The 18,768-nt window shown below is 43.2% G+C and overlaps 1 protein-coding gene and 1 pseudogene across 6 annotated transcripts in view; both read left to right on the top strand.

The window, feature by feature from the left end:
* LOC127046359 (scavenger receptor cysteine-rich type 1 protein M130-like) overlaps positions 1 to 18,768 on the top strand; it is an 809,546-nt gene that overhangs the window by 745,813 nt on the left and 44,965 nt on the right. The window lies entirely within an intron of this gene.
* Positions 16,286 to 18,768, top strand: part of LOC127046376 (scavenger receptor cysteine-rich type 1 protein M130-like) — a 45,735-nt pseudogene continuing 43,252 nt past the window's right edge.

Here is an 18,768-nt window from a genome sequence, read left to right as displayed (position 1 = left end):
AGCACACATGCTATTTCATTGTTGATAATCTCACAGGATGAAACCTCTTAATTGGGGGAAAAGCAGGTACTGAAAGAGTTCATCAGTATCTCTCATGATGCTCGTATTGGGTAAGTTTGTTCTTTGGCTGAATTTACCCCACAGAGAATTTAAAAACAGTTTAGCAATTTGGCATTTAGTGGGGTTCAACCTAGAACTTTTTGGCAGCCATCTCTTTATCCCTCAAGCGCTTTCCTCACTTTTGTTTACACCTTAGCTGATGTGTACCCTTGAGGGTGCCCCTTTTACCCAGGCCCCTTTTCACAAATAGTCACGTCTGCTCAGAGCCACCCTTTGGAAAAATTGAAGTAGTTTTCAAAAAGTTACCCACAAAAGCTTTTACATTTTTATGTAGTTCCCAGCTCTCCTTTCTTTTAGAACCCCCGAGGATACAGCGTCCATCAGTTTTCTGAATGAAGCATTGTACTTCACCCAAATAATAGAGTATGGGGAAGCTGTGATGAGCTTATGGTGTTGGGAGAATGGATTCTCAGTCCTTGGTTTTTCATTCACAACCCCTAGATCGCATGCTCTGGGTTTGTGAATGTGGGCATTTTCGCTCACAAATTTCTCAGAGCTTGGTGTGGTGGTGGCTGCTGAGAAACTGGAGTTGTGTTTACGTGGTTGGTTTTTACCAGAGTCTTTTGTTTTGTCCTTGGGTTTGATGTATGTGAGGTTTGGACTGCCCTAATGCTTCATCTGCACTCTTCTGCTGTTTTGTGTTGGCGTTGTTAAAGGTCTCAAAGCAGATTCCTGGTTCTTCCGCAGCTCTGGTAGAGGTGTCCCTGTAGCTCTGACTACAGCATTGTCAGGACAACTGCACATGCCTGATTAGGTGGAAAAAAATTGTTTACAAATCTTAACTTTACCATCTTTCTCACCCACAACTAGTATTTATCTAAAATACACAACCCATAAAACAACCAAGCCAATAAACAAAATATATTTACTAGGCTTCATCCATCCATCCATCAGTCACTGATGCTGGTGAATTTTCCTTTTCAGCTGTCTTTTTCCTTTTTCTTTTGAGCTTGTTTACCCTCTAGTTTAAGGATCCCTCATGTTTTGACTGTACTGTGGAGCAGACAACAGGTCTTGTCAATATCTCTTGTAAATAAAAATTAAAATAAAATACTCATTAGTGTATTTTTCTTTTTAAAAAATCATTACTTTAAAACCAAATAATCCATTTCCGGCTGTACAAAACACATAGGTATTGAATTTATTTCTACCACTTTAAAAACAAAACAAAACAACAACAGCAACAACCCACAAACATTATTAAAATCACATCTCATTTTGCAGAATAAAACCAAACCTCTTTAAAAACCAACTTTTAAAATCCATTTTAAAACACAATTTTGCACAGAAACCCCTATTCGTTTGAAACATACCAAACCAACAGTGTGCATCCATATACATTTTTTTAAAAAAACAAAAAAACAACCCACCTATGTTTTGCACACACACACACCACAACAGTTTAAAACACCAAACAAACAATTTGCAACAAAATACTTTTTAAAACACCCACATTTTTCTCTAGCTTAGGCCCCTGAATCACTAACAATTTAAACATTAAAGCCAACTCTTTTAAGAGGACAAATAACCCCTTTAAAAAAATCTATTTTTTTCTTGCAGAATAAAAACCAAACTGCTTTTAAAAATTGTTTAAAAACCATTTTGCACAGAAAATGTTAGTTTGAAACACACCATACCATCACTTTGCAGCCATAAAACTCCAGCAGTTTAAAACCAACAGTTTGCAACAAAATACTTTTCAATTAACCCACATGCATTTAAAAGCCAATTGCAGAAAGTTACCTTCTACCACAGGATATAGGGTTGCCGGCACATAGCTGTTCTGTTTCCCCCCATGTGTGTTTGGGCCTTTAGGTTAAAGAACAAGCAAAAAAAAAAATAGTTAGCATTAGTCCCTAAATTGATCAAACTCCTGTACAATCTGTATGATATCTGACTTTTTTTTATTTTATTTTAACAGTATTAAGCACAGATATAGTTTAAAATGGGTTTTGGTTTTACCTTGGCCTGATGGTGAAATGCAGCTTAAAGATACTGGTTCCTTGCTAAATAGATCACAATGCAAGGAAGAGAGGTACCATTATTTAGTAAAGACAGCATGGCCAAAGGGTGACATTACATAATATGTATTTTCAGAGTTGAAAACAGGGAGCATATCTCCTCTTGCAGTCCAGCAGCAATTCAATTCAAGATCGTTTCTGTTGAAAGAGGATTGTGTCCAAAAAAACTGAGGTTTTTATACCATCCTGTTGGTGACACTAGGCATAAATTAGGCCTCAGTGAACCAAAGCTTCTCCATGTTGAACTCTACTTGATCTAGAAAGCTAGCGGCTGAGAAATTAAATGTGTAACAGTAAGTTATCAGTTGCAGCACAGCTAAAACCAGTCTAAAGCAGTAGTGATAAGGCCTGTGCACCTTTAGCAGAAGGACAAGATAACTTGCAGAAGAAAAACTTACTAATGAGCTGCCGCGGCCAAGATTTCTTAATGCACCTGCTCTTACGTAACTGCTACAGGGGATGGAAGGAGGAGGAAAGGGGAAGAAAAAAACTTATAAAAAGGGAAAAGCCGCTTGTGTAGGGGTGCATGATTTGAGGCGTTCGTCTCCTTGCACCGCTTTGAGATCTCAAATAAACTTTGCTTGCTTCTCCACCCTGGTGTGTGTTCATTGGCGCTTCGCACCGTGGGCAACGAACCACTGTTTCTTGCTTCGGGCACCCTCTGTGTCGGGAACAGTTCTTGGCGTTCCTGGGTGGGCTTGAGGCTAAAATTAGCCTTGCCCGGATCCCTCCTGGTGGTCAACGGATCGTAGCGATGATCGAAGCTCAGTGCACACCAGTGACTTCACCGGGGGCGTTGGCGGAGATGCAGTTCGACCGACCTCGGAGGGCACAACGGTGCAACTGTGCAATGGTGAGGAACCGGTCCCTTGGATAAGGTAGGAACACTCCAGTTGTCTGGACTTTCTCTGTTAGGACCTGGGGACACCCAGTGTCTTCCTGCGGCATGGGGCAGGGACAGAGCAAGGTGGGGAAGGCACACTGTACCCCCCTAGAATGCATTCTAGAAAACTGGAAGGTGTTTGGATCTGATCCGATGACCAAAAGTAGGTTACAAAGGTTTTGTACAGTAGACTGGCCTCAGTACCAATTAGAGGGTCAGGAAAAGTGGCCACCTGAAGGAGGATCATACTCTAATTTACTGATCCAATTACTCCTGTTTTGTCAATGAACGGGTAGCTTCTGAAGCTGTTTGTATGGAGAGCTCTTGTAAAAATCCCCCACCGTAGCTCCTGTTCTTCCCCCTGTCTGGAAGAGTGCAAGGATTCAAAAGCAGGTTAGGGATAGTGCAGGGACAAAGGAGGGACCTGTCTAGAAAGGGGAGACCTTGTGTCCTAGTACACTCTCTCCCTGTTGTAGCCAAAAAGCAAGATCAGATGCAGAATGGTACTGGGGGCCAGTGTGAGTGACTGTTACTGGAAGACACCCAGAGTACCCTGTGAAGCAAAAGCTCATGACCAGGACTACTCTAATGCAAGCCTGGTAACTAGTGGATCTTTAGGAGGTCCGACCCATGGTGGGCTGACTCGGCCTGGCATCGTCCGATGAGGAAGCTACCTGAGTCTAGGAGAGTGTGTACCATCTTCCCTCCCCCTTTCCTTTCTGTGTGGGCTACTGACAGTCTGATCATCTCACTGGATGCAATCAGAGTAAGCAGCACCATTTCCCAGAGACTAACCGACGCTCTTTGCTGAAGGGAGGTGTAGGAGGGTCGTGGCCATCCTCGTTAACCTTTCCTGTGTGAGTACCTTGTAGGGAAAAATCCTTAGTTTATGAGCCGCAAGCGCGGACAGGGCACCCTCCCTGTGTGTGTAAGTGGAAAATGGGTGGGGGGACAGTCTAAACATTCCACCTCACCCCCAAGGGGTACCCCCCCATATTACATGTACGTACATTATGGTTCATCAACCTGCAGGGATTTAGAAAATTGAAATATTTACATGTGTGAAAATCCATCTAAACAATGCCCAGTAGAAGGTACTTCAATCTAGATAAGATCATACATCTAAGAGGAGCGTTTAATCACCAAAAAGCCCTGACACAGCATGAGCAAATTTGTCTATTGAGGAAAGGAACGGGTTAATTTGAAATTCAGCTTGGCCCAGGGATAAAAAGAAAGTTGCTCTGCATTCAAGGTCAAGAATCAAAGCAGACTATGCTAAGTACAAAGAAAAACTGCTTTCGGCCCCAGCTGGCTGTGGAAAAAGGAGAATTGACAGAGGCAAACCAAAGGCAATATAAGTTACAGAAGTGAGATTACATTTGCAAAGCTTAACTGTCCAGTAAGATCCAACAGTGTGCCTTTGTGACCCCGGAGCCGGTGTGGCTTGGTAACACCAAAGAAGCCACAGGCAGCCGACCTGGACTGGAATCTCTGAAAGAGACGCCGCAGGAGATTCCAGGGTGTAAGAGAACAGCCCTCCCAAGAGCGGAAGCATGTTGGAAATTCTGGACAAGCTGTATAGAGGATAATCTCCCGTCCACCTCTCCCCCTTCTCTGAACATTATACACAGAAGTGGCCAGTCTGGACGTACGTGTGTAAGTATGAAATGGGCTTGGGGCATTAATGTTTTCCTGAGTGATGTGGGAGCGTTCCCAACATTCTCCGTTGTTGTTTTATTATTTTATTAATGAAGCTTTAAAAATTCAGTTATATGGTGTGTTTTCTTTATCTTCCCCCAATGATTCTGTAGTGTCAGCCTGATCACCTGACACAAGGGATAGATTGGTAATAGAAATTTGTCACAGTTTGGTGAACAATTAAAAAGGGGGGAGCCCTGCAGAATTTACACCATCTATTTGTTTTACCCTTGTTATTTTATGTTTGCTTTGCTTGGTACTATTGGTGTTATATGTTGAGAACTGCATGAGTAAAAGTGAGCCCTAATAGGATAAGGAAACGCTATCTGGTTCTGGTTCTGGTTCTGTTTAACCAGTTACTGTTGTTTTTCTGCTCTGTTCATTTGGGCGTTAGCAGTGTGCGCGGAACTGAACCTCTCATTCGTAATTCCTCAGAGTGGAAGCCATGCGTGCAAGGAAGCTCTGAGGTCGAAGTGAAATCCTTCCGTCCCGTCCTCTGTAGCGGTCAGTGTATAGAAGTGGGAAAGCCTGGCTTAGACTGTAAGTTCCTCTGCTCTGTGTAATTCTCTTTTCTGTTTAAGTGTCAGCAGACAGATGGATGGGTCTCTGGGTAAACCCTCTAAAGGGGGGATGGATTATATGTTAAGTAAATGGCCATTGCCCAATGGGCCATGTGTTTTTGTTCAGGTGACAAGCCTCACGAGGGAGGACTCGGGTAGTCTTGTGAGTAAGAATGTTTAAGGGAAAAGACCAGAAGGGGTGGGGGCTAGTTGAGAAGCCCACCCTCCTAGCTAAACTGGTAGTGAAACAAGTTGGTGACAACCGTGGAAGGGACGGTTCGGCAAGAAAAGCAGGATTGGGCCCAGGCGGGCAGGCAACAGACAGAGATTAGAAAACAGATTTGAAAACTTTAAGGGTGTAGTGGAAGGAAGGAATCAGTAAGTGTAAGCATGGGGATTTAAAATACCTAGGACTTACTTGAAATGGTGAGTTAAGTTGATAAAAGTGGCTGTTGGGAGACAAGCAAGTGATTTAAGGGAGAGTAAGAAGTTAACTCTGTAGTTGCTGGAGGGAACAGCAGTTGAACTTTGTAAAAATGCAAAGAAGAAAGTTCTTGGTGTCTGTAAAATGTCTGTAAATAAATTCAGGCAAAGAAATTATTGGATTGCAATCATTTGGTTTGGCTATGAACAATTTAGTTAAATTAGCTGAAGAATGTATACAGTGTTATGTAATTGAAAACCTGGGCTGCCTATGAAACAAATTCAAGAAAATGTGGGATAATTCCTCTGTTTTGCCTGAAGTCAACAAGCGTATTTGTATATTTTAAGCAATGATTGTCTGCCCAGAAGGGGTAAACTTCTGTTTTTTTATGTCTTTCAGATAACCAGAGAAAACTGATGCCAGCTGAACAGCATTCAATGTACCATGCATTTACTGGCAGAATAGAAATTATGTTTTGTGTTCTATGTTCTGTCTTGTGGTGTTTGTCTTGTGGCCGGAATTGTTGTGTTTAATATTTTTATAGAATAGTCTAGTTTAAAATCAAACAAAAAGGTTAAATTAAAATGCAGGTACTTGTCTTGTTCAACTTGAAATACAAAGTGTTTGGATAAATCAGGAGAATGTGATATACTAAAGTCTAATGCATTTCCTTAAGTAAGAAAAAGAAACTTCATTGGCCAAATTGTTAATTGCAAAAATTGTTGTTAAAATTTGCATACCAACATTCTTTGAAAGCAAAGACATGAAAAGTTAACCCACTCCCCATATTGTACATGGGATCTTTCTGGCTACCTCAGATTTCTAGCCAGGGGGCTGGGGATGGTGGAAAGCTGTTGGACTAGAGGTTGAATTAAATGAACTCCTCAAAGTGGGTGTGCTTGTTCTAGCTTGTTGCTCCAAAGTTCTGTAATAAGGTTATTTTAGTAAAAGGGTATGTGTGGCATATATTAAATAATAAGATTAATGTACTGTATAATGACAATGTTTATGTGTTCATTGTTGGGAGAAAGGTGTATATGTGAAAAGCAGAAGTTTCCTTTGCAGGTTAAAAGACGCCAAGAAGGGAAAAAGGACAAAGAACAGAATGAGTTAATGAAAAAAAAAAATTAGCTAGCAAGCTCAGGCTATAAATAAGACACTGACTCGATTCAAGGACACTGCTCACAGCTAAAACTTGGCTAACAACCAGGAAAAGGAGGGCTTGAATTTGCCTACACAGCTATAAGGTTTGTAAAACACTGCCAGGCACTAATGAAATGTGTTAGGTTTCTTTTCTCACAGGTAAGAAAGCGCTACCCAAAGACCCTAGCAGCCCTGCCACTCCTTGGAATCAGGAAACTGGACTGATGTAAAGGTCCACCAACAAAAGACTGCTTTGACTCCATGCTGAAAAGGCCCTTATTAAGCCCTGCTAACTACCAACACCGCTGTGAAGTGCCAAAGGCTGACTGCTTGGACCCATGATTCTCACTGCAAAAAGACCCCTCCACCTCGGAAGAATTCTCCTATTAATGCTTAGCCTATTTCTCCTTCTAGCTCCACTGTGCCTTCTGGACAATGGGGGAAAAGTACAAGGTAAAGTGCTAGTAACCTCTCCCTTGTCCACTAACAAATCTACTGTGCCTTTGAATTTTTCTAAAAAAATCAAAACCATTACAGGGTAACGTGCTGGTAACCTCTCCCCTGTAGAATGCTGAACCGCGACTGTTTCGGGGAAAAAAAAGAAACACTCAGAAATTGCCAAAGTCCAGGAATTCCTGACTAAAAAGGACATGAAAAACTGACCCTGGTGAAAAAACAAAAAATTATACACTGGCGGGAGGACATTTGTGGGACCCATGCTTGGGAATGTTGTATTAATTAAAGCTTGGGGTTTATTCTACAGGCTGCGCCCTGTGTCCTGGAAAGTGACTAATAATGTAACCCCCCCTCCTATGCTATTAATGTCGATGTCTTTTAAAAGTACCTGAAAATAGTTAAATAACAGGTGTATTATAGTACTACACTAAAAAAAATAGTACTGAATATCACTGAGGCTGGAAAGGCATTGCAGTGGGATCTAATATGTTTAGGAATTCGAGATTTCCTGAAGGACCAGCTAATGGCCATTCGGAATGATCTTAAGTACCAGACTTGGCCCACTGCCCTTACAGATGCATCAAAAATACCATCTGATCTGTGATCATGGAGACATACGTGGACACTTCCTGGGTGGAAGTGTGGCTTCCCAGGGCAGGGTGTGCGTCCTTATAGGGAATAAATGCTGTACTTATGTCCCAAAAAATGCACAGGATATTAACAAGCACATCTTGTCAGCCAAAGAGGCTTTTGAACAGTGGAAGGCCTAAAAAGGGGAACCCACTATTTCCGATTCCCTCTGGGACTGGTTACCCAACCTGGGGGGAATGGGGAATGGGTTCGCCTCCTGCCTACTGGTGTGGTGTTGTGTATCATTACTCTCCTTTTGTTTGCTTTCTGTAAAGCACTCCTACATAGAATTTGTACCTCCCATTCCCCAGGAAATCCCGCTATACTCCCTCATTAATAACCCCAGCTCCCTAGCGCTTAATCGCTTTTGGTCCTCAAAGTATGAGAAAACTCAGCCAAAAGTTTGAGTATTCTCAAAGGAGGGAGTTGTTGGTGTCACTAGGCATAAATCTAGGCCTCAGTGAACCAAAGCTCCTCCATGTTGAACTCTACTTGATCTAGAAAGCTAGCAGCTGTGAAATTAAATGTGTAACAGTAAGTTATCAGTTGCAGCACAGCTAAAACCGGTCTAAAGCAGTGGTGATAAGGCCTGTGCACATTTAGCAGAAGGACAAGTTAACTTGCAGAATAAAAACTTACTAATGAGCTGCAGCGGCCAAGATTACTTAATGCATCTGTGCTTCCGTAACTGCTACAGGGGGAGGAAGGATGAGGAGTGGGGGGGAAGAAAAAAAACTTATAAAAAGGGAAAAGCCACTTGTGTAGGCGTGCATGATTTGAGGCGTTCATCTCCTTGCACCACTTTGAGATCTCAAATAAACTTTGCTTGCTTCTCCACCCTGGTGTGTGTTCATTGGCGCTTCGCACTCTGTGCAACGAACCATTGTTGCTTGCCTCGGGCACCCTCTGTGTCAGCAACAATCCTTACTCTTTGTTTCAAGCAGACTTAAAAAGGCGCTGTAACTTTGGAAATGTACACGTAACCTCAGTTTCAAACAGACTTCAAAAGTCTGTAGTTACCAGATTGATTCAATCACCACAACTCTGACTTAATAGATACTTAAGGACTTTAGGCACCTCTCCGCTAACATTGCCTTTTGTGAGCTGGGATGGCGGAATTAAGTTGTCTGCACAACTTGGCTGCTTTTGTCTAATTTTTTTCTTTTAGTTAAAATACAGATTTTTATTTCAATGAAAAAACAGTAACTCACCATACACAACAATCCTTAATGTTCCCGTACCCCCATTCCCAAGTGGGGGCACCTTGCAGATATCAATGAATGTTTGAGGCATATTTGTTTGTTTGTTAAGCATGTTTCTTTCATGCTTAAAGTTTGGGAGTTGTTTTTGAAATAAAATGGGTGTAACACAACCATAGTAAGCACTCTACAAATACCCAGAACTTTTACATTTTTGATTGTCTTTGGAGCAAATGCTTGTTCTAAAGTATGGCCAAGGTTTGTAAACCCTTGAAAATTTCAGTTTTGGGTTAGACCCTTGTTTATTTTTGTAAATATATTACTGTAATGACTTTGAGTTGCTAGAAAGAATGATCCATAGTGTTCAACCTACTCCTGGGTTATATTTAAACTATCCAATAGCATTCAACCAACTCCTGGGTTACATTTAAACTGTCCAATAGAGTTCTACTAACTCCTGTGGTTGTATTTAAACTGTTCAATAGCATCTGTGAGCTCATAGATTCATGAATTCTAGATTCATAGATTCTAGGACTGGAAAAGACCTCGAGAGGTCATTGAGTCCAGTCCCCTGCCCTCATGGCAGGACTAAATACTGTCTAGACCATCCCTGATAGACATTTATCTAATCTACTCTTAAATATCTCCAGAGATGGAGATTCCACAACCTCTCTAGGCAATTTATTCCAGTATTTAACCATCCTGAAAGTTAGGAACTTTTTCCTAATGTCCAACCTAAACCTCCCTTGCTGCAGTTTAAGCCCATTGCTTCTTGTTCTATCCTTAGAGGCTAAGGTGAACAAGCTTTCTCCCTCCTCCTTATGACGCTCTCTTAGATACCTGAAAACTGCTATCATGTCCCCTCTCAGTCTTCTGTTTTCCAAACTAAACAAACCCAATTCTTTCAGCCTTCATTCATAGGTCATGTTCTCAAGACCATTAATCATTCTTGTTGCTCTTCTCTGAACCTTCTCCTATTTCTCCACACCTTTCTTGAAATGTAGTGCCCAGAACTGGACATAATACTCCAGTTGAGGCCTAACCAGCGCAGAGTAGAGTGAAGAATGACTTATCGTGTCTTGCTCACAACACACCTGTTAATGCATCCCAGACTCATATTTGCTTTTTTTGCAACAGCATCACACTGTTGACTCATATTTAGCTTGTGGTCCACTATAACCCCTAGATCCCTTTCTGCCGTACTCCTTCTTAGACAGTCTCTTCCCATTTTGTATGTGTGAAACTGATTTTTCCTTCCTTAGTGGAGCACTTTGCACTTGTCTTTGTTAAACTTCATCCTGTTTACCTCAGACCATTTCTCCAATTTGTCCAGATCATTTTGAATTATGACCCTGTCCTCCAAAGCAGTTGCAATCCCTCCCAGTTTGGTATTATCTGCAAACTTAATACCTGTATTTTCTATGCCCATATCAAAGTCGTTGATGAAGATATTGAACAGAGCCGGTCCCAAAACAGACGCCTGCGGAACCCCACTTGTTATACCTTTCCAGCAGGATTGGGAACCATTAATAACTACTCTCTGAGTACGGTCATCCAGCCAGTTATGCACCCACCTTATAGTAGCCCCATCTAAATTGTATTTGCCTAGTTTATCAATAAGAATATCATGCGAGACTGTATCAAATGCCTTACTTAAGTCTAGGTATACCACATTCGTCACTTCTCCCTTATCCACAAGACTCATTATCATATCAAAGAAAGCTATCAGATTTGTTTGACACGATTTGTTCTTTACAAATCCATGCTGGCTATTCCCTATAATCTTACCACCTTCCAAGTGTTTGCAGATGATTTCCTTAATTACTTGCTCCATTATCTTCCCTGGCACAGAAGTTAAACTAACTGGTCTGTAGTTTCCTGGATTGTTTTTATTTCCTTTTTTATAGATGGGCACTATATTTGCCCTTCTCCAGTCTTCTGAAATCTCTTCTGTCTCCCATGATTTTCCAAAGATAATAGCTAGAAGCTCAGATATCTCCTCTATTAGCTCCTTCAGTATTCTAGGATGCATTTCATCAGACCCTGGTGACTTGCAGGCATCTAACTTTTCTAAGTGATTTTTAACTTGTTCTTTTTTTTTATTTTATTTTATAAACCTACCCCCTTCCCATTAGCATTCACTATGTTAGGCATTCCTTCAGACTTCTCGGTGAAGACCGAAACAAAGAAGTCATTAAGCATCTCTGCCATTTCCAAGTTTCCAGTTACTGTTTCTCCCTCCTCACTGAGCAGTGGGCCTACCCTGTCCTTGGTCTTCCTCTTGCTTCTAATGTATTTATAAAAAGTCTTCTTGTTTCCCTTTATTCCCATAACTAGTTTGAGCTCATTTTGTGCCTTTGCCTTTCTAATCTTGCCCCTGCATTCCTGTGTTGTTTGCTTATATTCATCCTTTCTAATCTGTCCTAGTTTACATTTTTTTGACTCCTTTATATTTTTTAGATCATAGAAGATCTCGTGGTTAAGCCAAGGTAGTCTTTTGCCACATTTTCTATCTTTCCTACCCAGTAAAATAGCTTGCTTTTGGGCCCTTAATAGTGTCCCTTTGAAAAACTCCCAACTCTCCTCAGTTGGTTTTCCTCTCAGTCTTGATTCCAAGGGACCTTACCTATCAGTTTTCTGAGGTTACCAGAATCCGCCTTCCTGAAATCTATTGTCTCTATTTTGCTGTACTCCCTTTTACCCTTCCTTAGAATTGCAAACTCTATGATTTCATGATCACTTTCACCCAACCTGCCTTCTACTTTCAAATTCTCAATGAGTTCCTCCCTATTTGTTAAAATCAAGTCTAGAACAGCTTCCTCCCAGTAGCTTTTTCAACCTTCTGAAATAAAAAGTTGTCTGCAATGCAGTCCAAGAACTTATTGGATAGTCTGTGCCCCGTGGTGTTATTTTCCTAACATCACCACCAAATCTTGGGTTTTGGATGGTTTTGTTAGTTGTTTAAAAAAAGCCTCATCCACTTCTTCCACCTGGTTAGGTGGCCTATAGTAGACTCCTAGCACAACATCACCTTTGTTTTTTACCCCTTTTAGCCTAACCCAAAGACTGTCAACACTTTTGTCTCCTATGTCCATCTCCACCTCAGTCCAAGTGTGTACATTTTTAATATATAAGGCAACACCTCCTCTCTTTTTCTCTTGTCTATCCTTCCTGAGCAAGCTGTACCCATCCACACCAACATTCCAATCACGTGTATTATCCCACCAACTTTCAGTGATGCCAACAATGTCACATTCGCATTTGTATGTAGGCATCTAAGATACTGGTTTGATCTTGCCTCCCAGTTTTGCCCTGATCCTCCTTTCTCTCTGCCATTATAGCCCACGCTTCCTCTTGTTTCCGACCCATCTCCCAGATCTCCATGTTCCCCACTTACCTGTGGGCTTTCCTCATCTGTCCTTAGGTTTTATTTCATTTCGTATTAATCAGAGCACACAATTCTCACCCACCCACCCAACTCTCTTTACTGTGGGTATATACACGTCAAATTTAATTACTAATCACAGATACAATTAATGCTGATGGCAACAAGGGTGGGTAATCTCAGTCACTCTGGCTATTCAGTGGAGGTGTAGTTAAAACTATTCAGTTCAACAGGGTGGTCAGCTCTAGTGTACTCAAACATGTCTGAACCATCCCTGTTTATTTTTTTTAATTGTAAATACATTTTTAGGATTTTCCCCTGCACCGAGATTCTACAAGATACATTTCAGCTTTTTGCTGTAAATGGGTCTCTTTTACCCAAAGACACAAGAGCAAAGTTCTCACAAACTATTTTTTTTTATTTAAAAGACATACAGCACCTTGAAAACAAATGAAGATGCTCCATTAAAACTATTAGCTCACTTAAGAGCCACAGAGACGTTCTAACAGAAACACAGAAAGTCACAAAGCCCTTTTCAATAGTTTTTTTTTAATTATTTACAGTTACCAAGTTTTGTATCACGTTTGTCCCCTCACCATTTTCTAACTTTATCCTGTTAGAATTCTTACAAATAGTTTTTTTCTTAAGCAGGGTTCTGTAACTTTTTGTGTGGACCAGATGGTCAATATAATGCCGTAAACAGCATCTTCTGGTTCGGTCATTTTCTTTAAAACAGAGTCAGGGTCTCCACTAAATTGCACAGCATTTATCAAGGTCACCCCTTGTGCTAAATGTTCTTGAGTTAAGCATAGCATCACCTATGGCAATAACAGTGTTTAATAAGCTTTCCAAAGACAGCTCAGCATACAAGCCCCGGAGCTTGTAGTTTACGTCCATTAAGGCCAAGTCACCCAGTCATGGTGCCACTGGCCTGGCACATCTATGACACAGACCTCATACTTTTCAAAAAGCTTTTCCCTAAAACAGTGATTAAGGACATCATAAACAGCAATAAGCCATAGTCCACATGGATTATTTTACACTCATAACTTGGCACTGGTTCAGTTAGTTCCATGCCAAGCCTCCTCCTAAACTCCTCATAGCTGTCATCCTCGAAGTCCTCTTCAGCAATTTGTATTGGCATTGAGCAAAAACAAAGCGGGCCAGGTTCGTCTTTACTGTTTGATGCAACATTGTTCAGGGCCTCCGGGTCCTCTAGAAAGGCATCTTTGAGCTGTTGAGAGATTTTCAGAAAAGAAACAAGTGTAAGTTCCCATTGCTTGTTTATAGATTTACACAACCCCGGTTCCTATCTCCATTACACACACACACACACACACACACACACACACACACACACACACAGTCTTAATGTTACTTCTAAATCATTTATTTACCTGAGTGACATCTTTTCTGTTCACCTTGTCCGCGGTGACTCCCTTGCGCTGCATTCTCCTTCCTCCTCCTGGGGGAGTGGACGACAAGAGGTCGGCATGCTCATTGGAGTGTCTCATGAGCAATTGGGTTTCGGGGTTGGGTTCCAGCTTATCCCTCAACAGCTGGGCCAAAGGGCTCCCCTTAGCCACTCCCTCCTCTTCCTTGGAACTGTCGTTGATGTAGTGATTTTCATGCGAATTGTTGAAGGCCCTCAGGGCTAAACAAAGTCTTGAGTTTCATGGGGAGGTGAAGGAGTCCATGTTTCCTCTCAGCATTTCCACAATTTCTAAACATGCGTTCTTGGTCAGAGATGGCTTCTTCTGCCCAGAGCTGGGACTTATGGGGTGGTGGTGCTCCACTCTGATTGGGATCACATCACCCTTTTCTGGGCAGTTCATCCTGCCCCAGAAACTGCCCTATTTTGGTCAAATATATTCTCAGGGCAGTCCTCTTTGGCCAAAATCTATCCCAATTAGTAGAGGATACTAAGAGGAGTTCTTAGAGGGGTCACATGAATCACTTCCGGATGGGTCACCCCACCTCAGAACTCCCCCAATTGTCAGATATGCTCTCCGGGGTGGTCCCCAGCAGTTGAAACCCCTCCTGATTGATAGAGAGTGGTGGGAGGAGTTGTTAGAGTGGTCACATGACTCACTTCCGGACAGGTCAGCCTGTCCTGGAACTCCCCCCGATTGGTCAAATCAACTCTCGGGGAAGTCCTACTGCGGCAAAATCCATCCTAATTGGTAGAGGGCAGTGGGAGGAGTTATTAAAGGGGGTCACATGACACACCTTGCTTCCGGTCATGTGTCTGGCTTCAACCTGGAAGTAATACCACCAGGGGCGGGACTTTCAGTGACAGGTGGACAGGGCTTAATGGCTAAAGGGGCAGGGTTAATGTTTGATTGATGGAGGGGCCTTTATATTACATTAGTGCAATTTTCTGTTTTGTCTTTACTGTTTGTTTAAGTAATGGGAGGGCAGAGTGAGAGGGAATGGCAGGATTGGGGCAAAGAGATTGGTAAAATTAAGGCGTAGGCTAGGAAGGGAAAGAGGCACAGCCACACCTCCTCCCCTGCCAACCTAGTCACTCACTGTCAAGTGTTTTCTTCTGGAATCACAACAGAGCAGAGTCTCAAGGAGGGATTCAAAGGAGGATCAGATGTGGGTTGCACAGATTTCCTCAGAGAATTTTCTCCATACAGTAAAGGCAGCATGGGAGAAAATGCAAAGGTAAAGAGTTAAAGACGTTTCCCTTAATCCAAGTACTTGTAACAGTTCTATTGAGGAAGAGCAGGAAGTAGGTGTGGTGCCAGCCAGTCATTGTTCTGTGCTGTATGCCCCTTGCCTTGTGCCTGTTCCTTGAATTGTCTGTGTCCCATGAATCAAGTAAACTTGTTTCCAAGGAGCCCTCCTCCTGCTGACAGCACTGATGGGCATAGTGTGTGCAGGACATCCTACTACTACAAGAGAGGGTCATGACCTACTCAGGAAGCCATAAGCTCTGCCTGTATCACTAAGAATCATGGTCTCGACAGGAACTCCAAGGCTGGGGTGAAAGTAACATTAAGCACTTACCAGTACAAGGGCCTGACTCTGTTCCCCTGGAAGGGACAGGGCCTTGTCCAGAAGGGGCTGGGGGTTAGCAGCCGGGAAGGAGAGAGGAAATGATGTTAGTAGTATGGCAGCACTTTAACATCGGCTGCGTATGGGCCAGGACTGGCAGCCACTTTTTACCACTACATCGTACCGGTCCACTTTCATCTCTGCCTCAAGGTCTATTAATAGAAGAATTGTCAATATTTCAGATTCTGCTGAGTAATTCTTCTCCTATAAAGCTGATCTGAGTGACACAACCTGGTTCTAGTGCATTGTCCTTGTCTACAATTGAGCATGTCCTATACTGGGAATTGATCTTGTAATGATCACCTTTGCACAAGGGATTTCCTTTGTTTGTAAAATAACCAGCTTCTAATGTCTCCCAGTTCATGTTTAATATGATATAGAATCTATCAGGGTGAGAAACAGCACAGATATAGTTTGTACAGAACTTTTCCTTCCATCTCTGGAGATTGGGGGTTACCCGATGATCTGAGGCTGTGGTAAACCTGACATCAGGAGGGGGCTCATCACTCATATATGGTGATTTTTGTTGCTTTCAAGTTTTATTGGCTGTTTTAGCTGCATAAAGTCACAGATAAAACCACTGATAAGAACTAAAAAGGTAAAAGGGTTTTCTATTGGTTCCTTCCCACAGCTGATGCCAGCCTCTGAATCTATATATTTCCCTTCAACTGCTTTGTTGTCACTTGTCAGACACAGAGAAGCCCTGGCAGGTGCTTAGGTGCAGCCAGTGCAGTGAGAGGAGGGGACAGCAAGTCAGGCTGGCAATGAAGGGACATCTCTCCACTCTGGTGCTGTGGCTTCTTCTCCTCACAATTCAGGACATAACAGGTAAGTCTCCTCTGTGTTTCACCAGGGGAACTGGGTTAACTGGAAGTAGGGTGGTAACTTTTGCAGTCAGCTTTTTAGCATCTGTGCCTGGCTAGGAGTTTGCGACTTTTCCTTTTGGGATTGGACCTTGCCACTGTTACTGAGGCTTTTGTTACCTTGAGATTGGTCTATTCAAATGACCCTAATGTGTGGCTGCACCTTAGAACCATTCAGAGAATGGAGCTGGTGCAAATGGCAGCGACTCACTGATCAGCGTATCTTGCTGGGAGCTTGTTAGAGCTGTGCTGCAGGGTCCGCACTGGCTCCCCATCTCTGCCACAGCTGTGGTTAGCAGTGGAGCCTGAGTTGGTTCTCCCTTTTTCTAAAGGAGAGGAGTGGCTGGCAGGGTGTTCTCTGTGAGGCCTCCAGGACTCTGAAACTTCTTGCCCTGTTTGGGCCAAAATAGCCCAAATATGGTGATCTTCTGGGCACACAGCAAAAGACACTTGGTTGGGGATGGGGTTGGGGGTGGGAAGGACCCAGGCTGTGTGTCACATAATGAGAAATTGGTGGAAAGGAGTTTCTGTAGGTGGCTGGCTGGCTGAGTTCCTGTTGAAATGGTCACTTGATGCTGCAGGGATTTGAGTGTGTTATCAATGTCGTCCAGGTGCCAACAGTCTTGGCTGGGCATCGCTTTAGTGATTTAAATCCCAATAAATACATCAATAATTTGAGATCTAACAGAAATGTCTGTTTGGACCAGAATCCAACAGCTCCAAGGGCCAAGTCCTGGCTCCTCACTCCCCGAGTCACTCACTGAAGCAAGTAGAAGTTTTGCAAGTTTGAAGTGAGCAGGATTTATCCAAATAAACCCAGAGCTGATTCCTCCCTGAGAAGGGATGTGTGCATGTGTTGAGGTGCAGTGTGCAATGCCCTGTGTCCATGAGGTACCGGACGCTCTGCCAGCAGGAAGATTTATCCTGCAGGAGCCCTTCCTCCCTCTCTTAGAGTTTCTGCTGGAGCAGAGAAACTTTGAATCCTAGCTGGAGTCTAGAGAAGCCCAGCCAGCACAAGCTGTATCAGTGCATCTCATGGCCACATTGGTTCCATTCCCTCAAGGCCGCCCCTGCCCAGTTTGAGGGCTGCTCTCATTCCTCCAGCACAGAGGAGGCTGCAGGCTCCTTGCCATGCAGTGTCCCAGCTCCAGGCAGACTTAACAGCAATGGTGTGGGGGGATGGAGACCATGAGATACATCAGCAAGTGCTGGTGCATCTTAGAGAGTTAATCTGGCCCAAAGATTCCAAAACTGATTAAAAATAGGATAAAAATTGAATGTGGGTCTCAGATATGATTCAAATAATACAGTGTTTGGAATCTGTTGGACTGGTGTTAGCAGCATGATAATGATCCATGTGACTGGCAGAGCAGTTAACTCCATGGCAGTAGCTGATTCATGGGACCCCGATGTGCTGCTGCACCAGCCTGAGAAACTGACCCTGAAGATGATAATCAGAAATGTCAGTCTAAGTCAAGGGTTGGCAACGTTTCAGAAGTGGTGTGCCAAGTTCACTGTAATTTAAGGTTTTGCGTGTCGGTAATACATTTTAATGTTTTTAGAAGGTCTCTTTTTATAAATCTATATTATATAAATAAACTATTGTTGTATTTAAAGTAAATACGGTTTTTAAAATATTTGAGAAACTTCATTTAAAATGAAATTAAAATGCAGATCTTATCCGTTTAGTGTGATCCTTGCCCTTGCTTTTCCTTGCTGAATTTTCCAATGTGGGCTACAGCAAGGGATGACTGAAGAGCGCTGGGTCGAGGCCAGGAACAGAACCCTGGGCTGGCTGCTGGTACCCCAGGCTGGCAGTGGGCTGAGTATGGCCAGTGGTCAGAACTTCAGATCAGCAGCAGGATGAGCAGCCCAGCCCACTGCCGGCTCTGCTCAGTTCGCTGCTGGTCTGGGGTTCTAGCAGGGGTGAAAGTAACTTTAATTTCTTACAGATCCTGTCATATTGCAATCCCTCTTGCGGGGAGAAGCTCAGGGGCTGGGGATGTGTGGGTGTGGGGGGAGAACTCAGGGCAGGGTTTGGGATGCGAGGGGCTCAGGGCAGGGGTTGGGGATGTGGATGATGTAGGAGTCAGGGCTGGAAGCATGGGGGGGTGCAGGAGTCAGGGATGGGTGGCATGAGGGGCTCACAGCAGGGGGTAGGGTTGTGTGTGTAGAGGGGAAGTCCTGGGGGCGCAGAGGTGCAGGGCTGGCCTGGGATAGTCCCGGTTGCAGCCAGGTTACCTGGATGGGTCCCTGTCCCACACTGTTCCTGTTCCTGCCAAGGGAGTTGTGGCCTAGCTGTGTGGGGGCACTGCATCTACAG

Source organism: Gopherus flavomarginatus, chromosome 1, assembly GCF_025201925.1.
Source record: "Gopherus flavomarginatus isolate rGopFla2 chromosome 1, rGopFla2.mat.asm, whole genome shotgun sequence".
Taxonomy (NCBI): domain Eukaryota; kingdom Metazoa; phylum Chordata; order Testudines; family Testudinidae; genus Gopherus; species Gopherus flavomarginatus.
The sequence above is the reverse complement of the archived record's forward strand: the minus strand, read 5'-3'. Positions and strand labels throughout refer to the sequence as shown.